Here is a 7094-nt window from a genome sequence, read left to right on the forward strand (position 1 = left end):
GCTCAGTCTAAGGGTACCACCATTCCCCTCGCACTAGATACAAAGGTGGTACTGGATTTGATTGATCTTTGGTACAAAGATCCCAACACACCCATTGATGATTTGTAGCTTCCACCTAAACCCGGTCACATGGAGAAGTATTCAGGCGTTTTGCAAAACGCCTAAAGACTTTGACAACCTATTCATCTGGTCCAATTGATGAAACTCCTCTCACTGTTGCACCTTCCTACATGATTGTACCATCTGGTGAGGAGGATGTCATTCAAGAAATGGATGAGGAAATATAAGAAAACCGCTCTGCTGCTTCCACACCCATTGATGAGGAAATTGAAGCTGATCAAATTCCTCAAGCCTCAACTCCTCCTCCTTAGAACCCTGAGATGACTGCTGAAGAAAAGCAGGACGATGTGAACATTGGCTACAATACACGAGTGATACATGATGACTTTTGGGAAAGGACTCATCCAAACTCGCCAATGGTCCCTCCAATTCCTCAAGTACATGAGTACCCCCAGTCACTGAAGTTCTAACTGGCTCTAAAGAAAAGAGCTCACCTGTGATGTCTGCTCCGGTACAAGAATCAATTGCATGAGCTGATGAAAATGCAAAATATGACGAAATTGCTATGCCCGCAACTGATACACTGACTCGGCATATTCCTCAGACTAAAGAACGTGTGCCTAAAGACACAACTCCGGCACAAAATTAAGAATCTACTGGTGAGCCACATGTTGCAAATCCTCAACGGCAGTTGCGGTGGCTGGAATTCCTGAGACCGGAAATACCCGAAGACTTGGAAGACGCTTCAAGCCAAATCTTCAGCCGACGGGTATTAAGCCCTACAAAGGAAAAAAGGCCAAAGTTTGACATGGACTACTTCACTGGACCTAGTCCATATGAATCTCCTCAGTTCAAAAGCAGTCGATTTTGTACTAACAGCCAGATGAACTATTACAGCGTTGTGCTCTTCGACAAGGAAAAGGTCTTTCCTCACATCCACATTCCTCATGCAGATATGGAGGAAATTCCTGCCTACGACCAGTTCTTAGAGTTCTTCACGATTCTGGACCGCTGCCTTATTGTTGTGACATCTATGACTGGAATGAAGAAATCATTCTTCAGTTCTATGCTACACTGCACCTTTCGGGAGATGACAAAGATGTCAATACTTGGGTTCTGGACTGGATGACACGGGATACACACTTCAAAGCCCTTGCAACTGAATTACTTCACGCTTTCCTGTGCCAATTCCCTCAGAAGGAGCCACATGCATCTATGAGGAACCTGAACTGGGCAATCATTACATGCAAGTCCTCATGAAGCTATTGTCACGTGGTCATCCACCAAGGACCAAATTCCTCGCCAAGAAATTGATCTATTTGCCAAGGATAGTCTATCGCATCTTGTCCAAAACCTTCTGTCCGATCAAGGGCCATGACTCAAACGATGAAGAAATTGTGGACATCATGAAGAACTTTCTCTTTCACATCATACATGGAATCCCCATAAATCATCATGATTTCTTCCTGAGGACTTTGTCCCACTCTGATATCTCACCATTTGATCTGAAGCCTTACGCTCCATGGATCATGAGATTCATCAAAAAGAGGTTTGGAATTCCTTACAAGGCTGGCATTCTGAATCACCAGACTTACCTTCCTCCGATAGAAGTCGTCAAGAGCTCCTTTGATGAAATTGATGGCAAAGGAAAATCTGTGATTGATGAAGGCACTCGGCCCCTTGATGGCCAATTTTGCAAAGAAGCATCATACTCCATCAATGATGACACTGCATCACAAGAACCACCAAGCCCAAGTGCACCGCGCATGATGACTGACCGTGAGCTCGTGCTCAGTTTTCATCAAAAGGTTGATCGCAACCAGAAATGGGTCAAGTGTCACGTTGGTGAAATTGTGAAAGACCTCAATGCAACCAGGAATGCAGTGAATAAAAATCACTATTATCTTCATGAGATTTTTGATCGCACATGGGCCATTCTGTGTCACCTCAAGACCTCTGAGGAACTCACTGAAATGGGGTTCCAACAAGACTTTGACTGGTCGTGCCTCCAAAGAAGAAGTTCAAGCAGATCCTTGTTCCTCAACTAGTGGCCACCTCATTTTCTTCAACACGCACCACCAATGAAGTTGAAGACCTCGGCGACACTGCTGCAATGGCCAACCCCAACCCTCCTCCTCCGACATAGAAGTGAAATTCTTCAAGGGCGTTAGTCCTTAGTTTTTCTCCCTTTTCGTCACTTGGTGACAAAGGGGGAGAAATCTGAGTTAGTCTTCAAGTGGGTCTACTTTATGGGATATTATAAACTTTATTAAGTTACAAACTCTCGTTCTTCTGAAGTTTTTGTTGTAATGAGTTCTAACTTAAGCCCGGTGGTGGTCTGACACTTTTGGACGTTTTTTCTCGCATGCTTATTCCCCAAGTTGATTAAATGCATGCATGTTGAAATTCGCCAGACACCATTTTTCATCATGCATTTTAAATTCCTCATAGTATATGTTAAATGCATGCATGAATTACAAGATATAGGGGGAGATCTCCAGGATATAAATCATCAATGTGCATTTGGAGTTCAAAGCAAATTTCTCAAATATGCACATCTTGAGGGGGAGTTTCTCTATATCTTGCAATCAAATTCCTCAAACTCTGTACTTACAGTTCATATTTTTATTCCCGTTGAAAACTTAACCTATTTGTCATCAACCACCAAAAAGGGGGAGATTGTAAGTGCATCTAGTGCCCTTAGTGATTTTGGTGTATTGAAGACTTATAGGTTAAGAGACTGATATGTTTCTGAGTATACACATGCTCTTTAAGTCGCTCAGGAGTTTGAGTTATTCGATGAATATCGGCCTCTAAAAATGTATGTCTTCGGGTGAAGACTTTGGTCATTCCTGAAGACTTTGATAGCGAAGAAATTGCTATTCCTCATGAAAATATTGAAGATGAGAAATTCGGTGTATCCCGAAGGAAATGCTCTAAAGACTTTGAAGCTTGAAGATTTACTCTTTCTGTTTATTTTCTTCATTCTTGAGTCATAGAAACACCGTACTTTTAAAGGGGGGCGATGTAATACTAAGGAAATATTTCCCCATGATGCTCAACTCAAACCTACACATACCATATCCTTCAATTGAGGAACATGCATGAGAGACATGAGGACTTTCACGGTTGAAAGTTCCGACCGTTACCGCGTCGCGCGCCACCTGTCCCCAATCCTATCCACACAACATTCATATCATTGAGGGCAATAATGTCATATCATGTCGGGAGGCTCCCGGGTTATAAATAGCCGCCCCCACAACCACTAGCTGGTTGGCTGCTCCGAGAGAAACTGACACTTGTCATTTAGAGCAACTCAATCCTCGAGGACTTTGACCGAAAGTCATGAAGTGAGGAAAACCGCAAACACCCAAACCAAAACCCAAAGTGATTGAGCATCACTGAAGAGATTGTTCCTGTGTGAAACCGACTCTTGTTTCCTTTGAGGACTGTGCATCCTCCAAACGATTAGGCGTCATGGTCTAGAGCATCCAGCAGTCAATTGTGGATCGCCTGGTGATCGAGTTTGTGAGGGTTTGGAAGTCTGCCCTGAGGACTTACCACGAGTGTTGGGCGAGGACGGTGTGTCCTTAGCTCAAGGAGACTACGGTAGGGACTATATGTCCCGGGACAGTGTGTCTTTTGGTTTGAATACCAAACCGATCCAAACTAGACGTACAACTGTCACAACAGTTGGTACTGGGTCATCAAACCATTTTCTTCATCGTCCTACGGATTTGATTTCTTCAACTCTTTCATTTCCTCAATGGCATGTTGATGATTTTGATCTGTACTATTTGAAGAATTTGACTGAAGACTTTCTCTGAATTCCTCACCCCAAAGTCTTCACTTGAGTTATTCATCACCTGCTTATCGTGTTCACGTGGCCTGTGTAAACCGAACACTTCAACTCACCCTGAGTGCTTAACTGTAGTCCAATTTGCATATCTGTTTAAGTATTATTTCCGCTGCACTCAGTTTATGACTGAGGACTTTGCTGAGTGATGAATTTGTAAAAATCGCCTATTCACCTCCCACTCTAGTCGATATAACGCACTTTCAGATGACGTGCGAGCAAGATGGGGAGGGGCGGACGTTAGTGAGGTGCAAGCGGGGTGGGGACGGGAGGATGGCAGCGACGTGCGAGGAGGATGGGGACGGACGGATGATGGTGGCGTGCGTGTAGGAAGCTAGTTCTTGCTCAGGAGTATGGAAAGGGATGAGGCGGTGATTTTTTGGCTCTATCACTGATTTGGTGGAGAGAAAACTAGAAATGGGAGGAGAAGAACGTTTTTATTTTATGCGTGAATAGAGAGGTGGGATTAAATGAACCAAGGGAGCGAAACCAAAGAACGACTACAAAACGGATCATCATGATCGCAGACTCCTTTCTTAATACTTCCTTGTTTTAAGATATATTATGTATTAGTTTTTTAAAAAGTTAAACGATGTCTATGTTTGATCAATATTATAGCAAAATATATAAATATTTTCAATACCAAATATAGATAATATGAACATATATTTCAGGGCAAATCTAGTGTTGATGATTTTGTATTTTATATATTGATATTTTTGTCTATAAACTTGATCAAAATTTAAGAAGTATGACTTAAAAAAATACACCTTATCAATTATATTATATTCAGGAATGTAGGGAGTAGTAAAGATGCTCTTAGCCTATCCACTTAGCATAGCCGACAGTGGGAACAAAAATTGGCCAGCTCCATCTCACCTCGGGCAGAGACACAAACACGTGATCATGTTCACTCGGTTTCGAGGCATGGGCTCAACACGAAGCTCCCCCCTCATCTGCCCATCAGCAGTGACGCCATTGCGCTCTGCTTCTTTTTCTTCAAGCAAAGGATACCCTTTCTTTGATCTGGTTTGATCTGATTTGATGGACGCTCCGTCTTGCTAAGGCTGCAGGCATATTTTACATATTTATATATACACTCACCATCCATTCTCGATTTGCTCAACGGTCAACGCCTTCCTAGTGCCATCCCATCACTCCATAACCAGCCAGCCAGTCCAATCACTCCAGAAGCCATGGAGCATCAGGACGCCGCCGAGGACATCGTCATCGCAGGCGCCGGCGTGGCAGGCCTCGCCGTCGCTCTGGGGCTCCACAGGTAAACCAGAGCTTCCTCCTGCAGCCTGTACATCCACATGTCTGCAGATCTGCATCCTGATTGATCAGACGGGGATGATGAACCGCAGGAAGGGCGTTCGGTGCGTGGTGCTGGAGTCGTCGCCGGTGCTCCGGACTTCTGGGTTCGCGATTGCGGCATGGACGAACGCCTTCCGCGCGCTTGATGCCCTTGGACTAGGCGACACCATTAGGGCGAAACACCTGCAGATTCAGGGGTGCGCGTAGGCGTAATTCACTAATTCTGATGACTCCACTTCCCATCAATTTTCAGTCATTGGGTTTAATTAATTAAGTGTTTCTCCTTCCTTATTGGTAGGGCGTGTGTCATGTCTTGGACAACAGGGAAAGTGGCGCGAGAGATAGATCTCCGGGTGCAAGGAAAATGGTGAGACACGGATCCATAATCTCTAATCTGAATTGCAGACTTGGTTCCAACTTCCAAGCCGTGGAAATCAGAGCTATTCTGTTCTACTTCTTCGTGAAGTAATCCTTGACGATGCAGGGGAACCCATGAAGCCCGGTGCGTGCAGCGCAACGTGCTGCTCCAGGCACTGGAGGAAGAACTGCCCAGAGGCACCATCCGCTATTCCTCCAAGATCGTCTCCATCGACGACGGCGACGATGCTGAGGTCCTCCATCTAGCCGACGGCTCCACTCTCAGAGCAAAGGTACTGATCGGCTGTGACGGGATCAACTCGGTGGTGGCGAAATGGCTGAAGCTCGCGAAGCTGTCCGACTCGGGGCGCCGGGCCACGCGAGGGCACGCCAAGTACCCTGACGGCCAAGATGCTGCAGTTCAGCGGCCAGGGCTTCCGCGCGGGCTTGGTCCCCTGTAACCGCACCGACGTCTACTGGTTCTTCACATGGTCTCCTCCGGCTCCTTCGTCCCCGGACGGTAAGGATGACGTCGACCAGCATAGCCCGGCGGCGATGAAGCAGTTCATGCTGACCAAGCTTAGAAGCATCAAGGCTCCTCCCGAGGTGCTGGAAGCGGTCGAGAGGAGCGAGATGAACATGAACGACGTGCTCGTGGCGCCCCTGCGGTACCGCCCCCCGCTGTCGCTCCTGTTCGCGAGCATCAGCAAGGGGAACGTGTGCGTTGCCGGCGACGCGCTCCACCCGACGACCCCGGACCTGGCGCAGGGCGCGTGCGTCGCCCTGGAGGACGCCGTCGTCCTCGCGCGGTGCCTCGGCGACGCCATCGCTGGAAGGGAACGGGAGACAGTGGAGGCGGCTCTGCGCCGGTACGCAGGGATCCGGCGGTGGAGGAGCGGGCAGGTGATCGCGGCGTCCTACGTGGTGGGGCTGGTGCAGCAGAGCGATCACGCCGTGGTGAGGTTTGCACGGGACAGGCTGCTCTCCGGGATGCTCGCCAAGGGGCTCCTCATGATGCCGGACTACGACTGCGGTACGGTACGCTGTGAACTGTCAGGTCTCGAGAGAGAGCTGGGGTTGCTGTCAGTGCTGTCACTTGTGATTCGGTGTCAGACTGTAAACCTGTCAATGTACTCCTTCGGGAGGTGTTTAGTACTACGTGGGAAGGAAGGTTTTGTAAGTTATGTAACAGTGTACGTAAGTGTAGCATTTTTGTTTTTTCATTACGCATCTTGAGTTGGAACTTGCAAATCTGGTTCCTTGAATATCCTGCAGTCATACTCTTTATTTATTTCCTTTATTTATTTCTTCATATGACGAAAAAAAATCTTTGTTTTTTATTACAAAGCAATCAACTAACGATGGATGCTACACAATCATGTCCAAAATAAGAGAAAAAAATACGAGCAGCACCGGATCAACTAAAACGGTAGTGTCCCACAACTGTTGCGTCCATTGAATAATTCCACCACACTTCAATATCATTGGATTACCGCGTGCCAAG

General features: G+C 46.6%; 1 pseudogene across 1 annotated transcript; it reads left to right on the top strand.

The window, feature by feature from the left end:
- Positions 1-4798: 4798 nt before the first annotated feature.
- On the top strand, positions 4799-6855 carry LOC123446974 (annotated as a pseudogene). Its single transcript, XR_006631460.1, has 4 exons — positions 4799-5195; positions 5284-5430; positions 5532-5600; positions 5718-6855. The product of XR_006631460.1 is annotated as a monooxygenase 2-like (transcript).
- The last annotated feature ends 239 nt before the right edge of the window (positions 6856-7094 follow it).

The sequence above is a fragment of the Hordeum vulgare genome, chromosome 4H (assembly GCF_904849725.1).
Source record: "Hordeum vulgare subsp. vulgare chromosome 4H, MorexV3_pseudomolecules_assembly, whole genome shotgun sequence".
Classification (NCBI taxonomy): Eukaryota; Viridiplantae; Streptophyta; class Magnoliopsida; order Poales; family Poaceae; genus Hordeum; species Hordeum vulgare.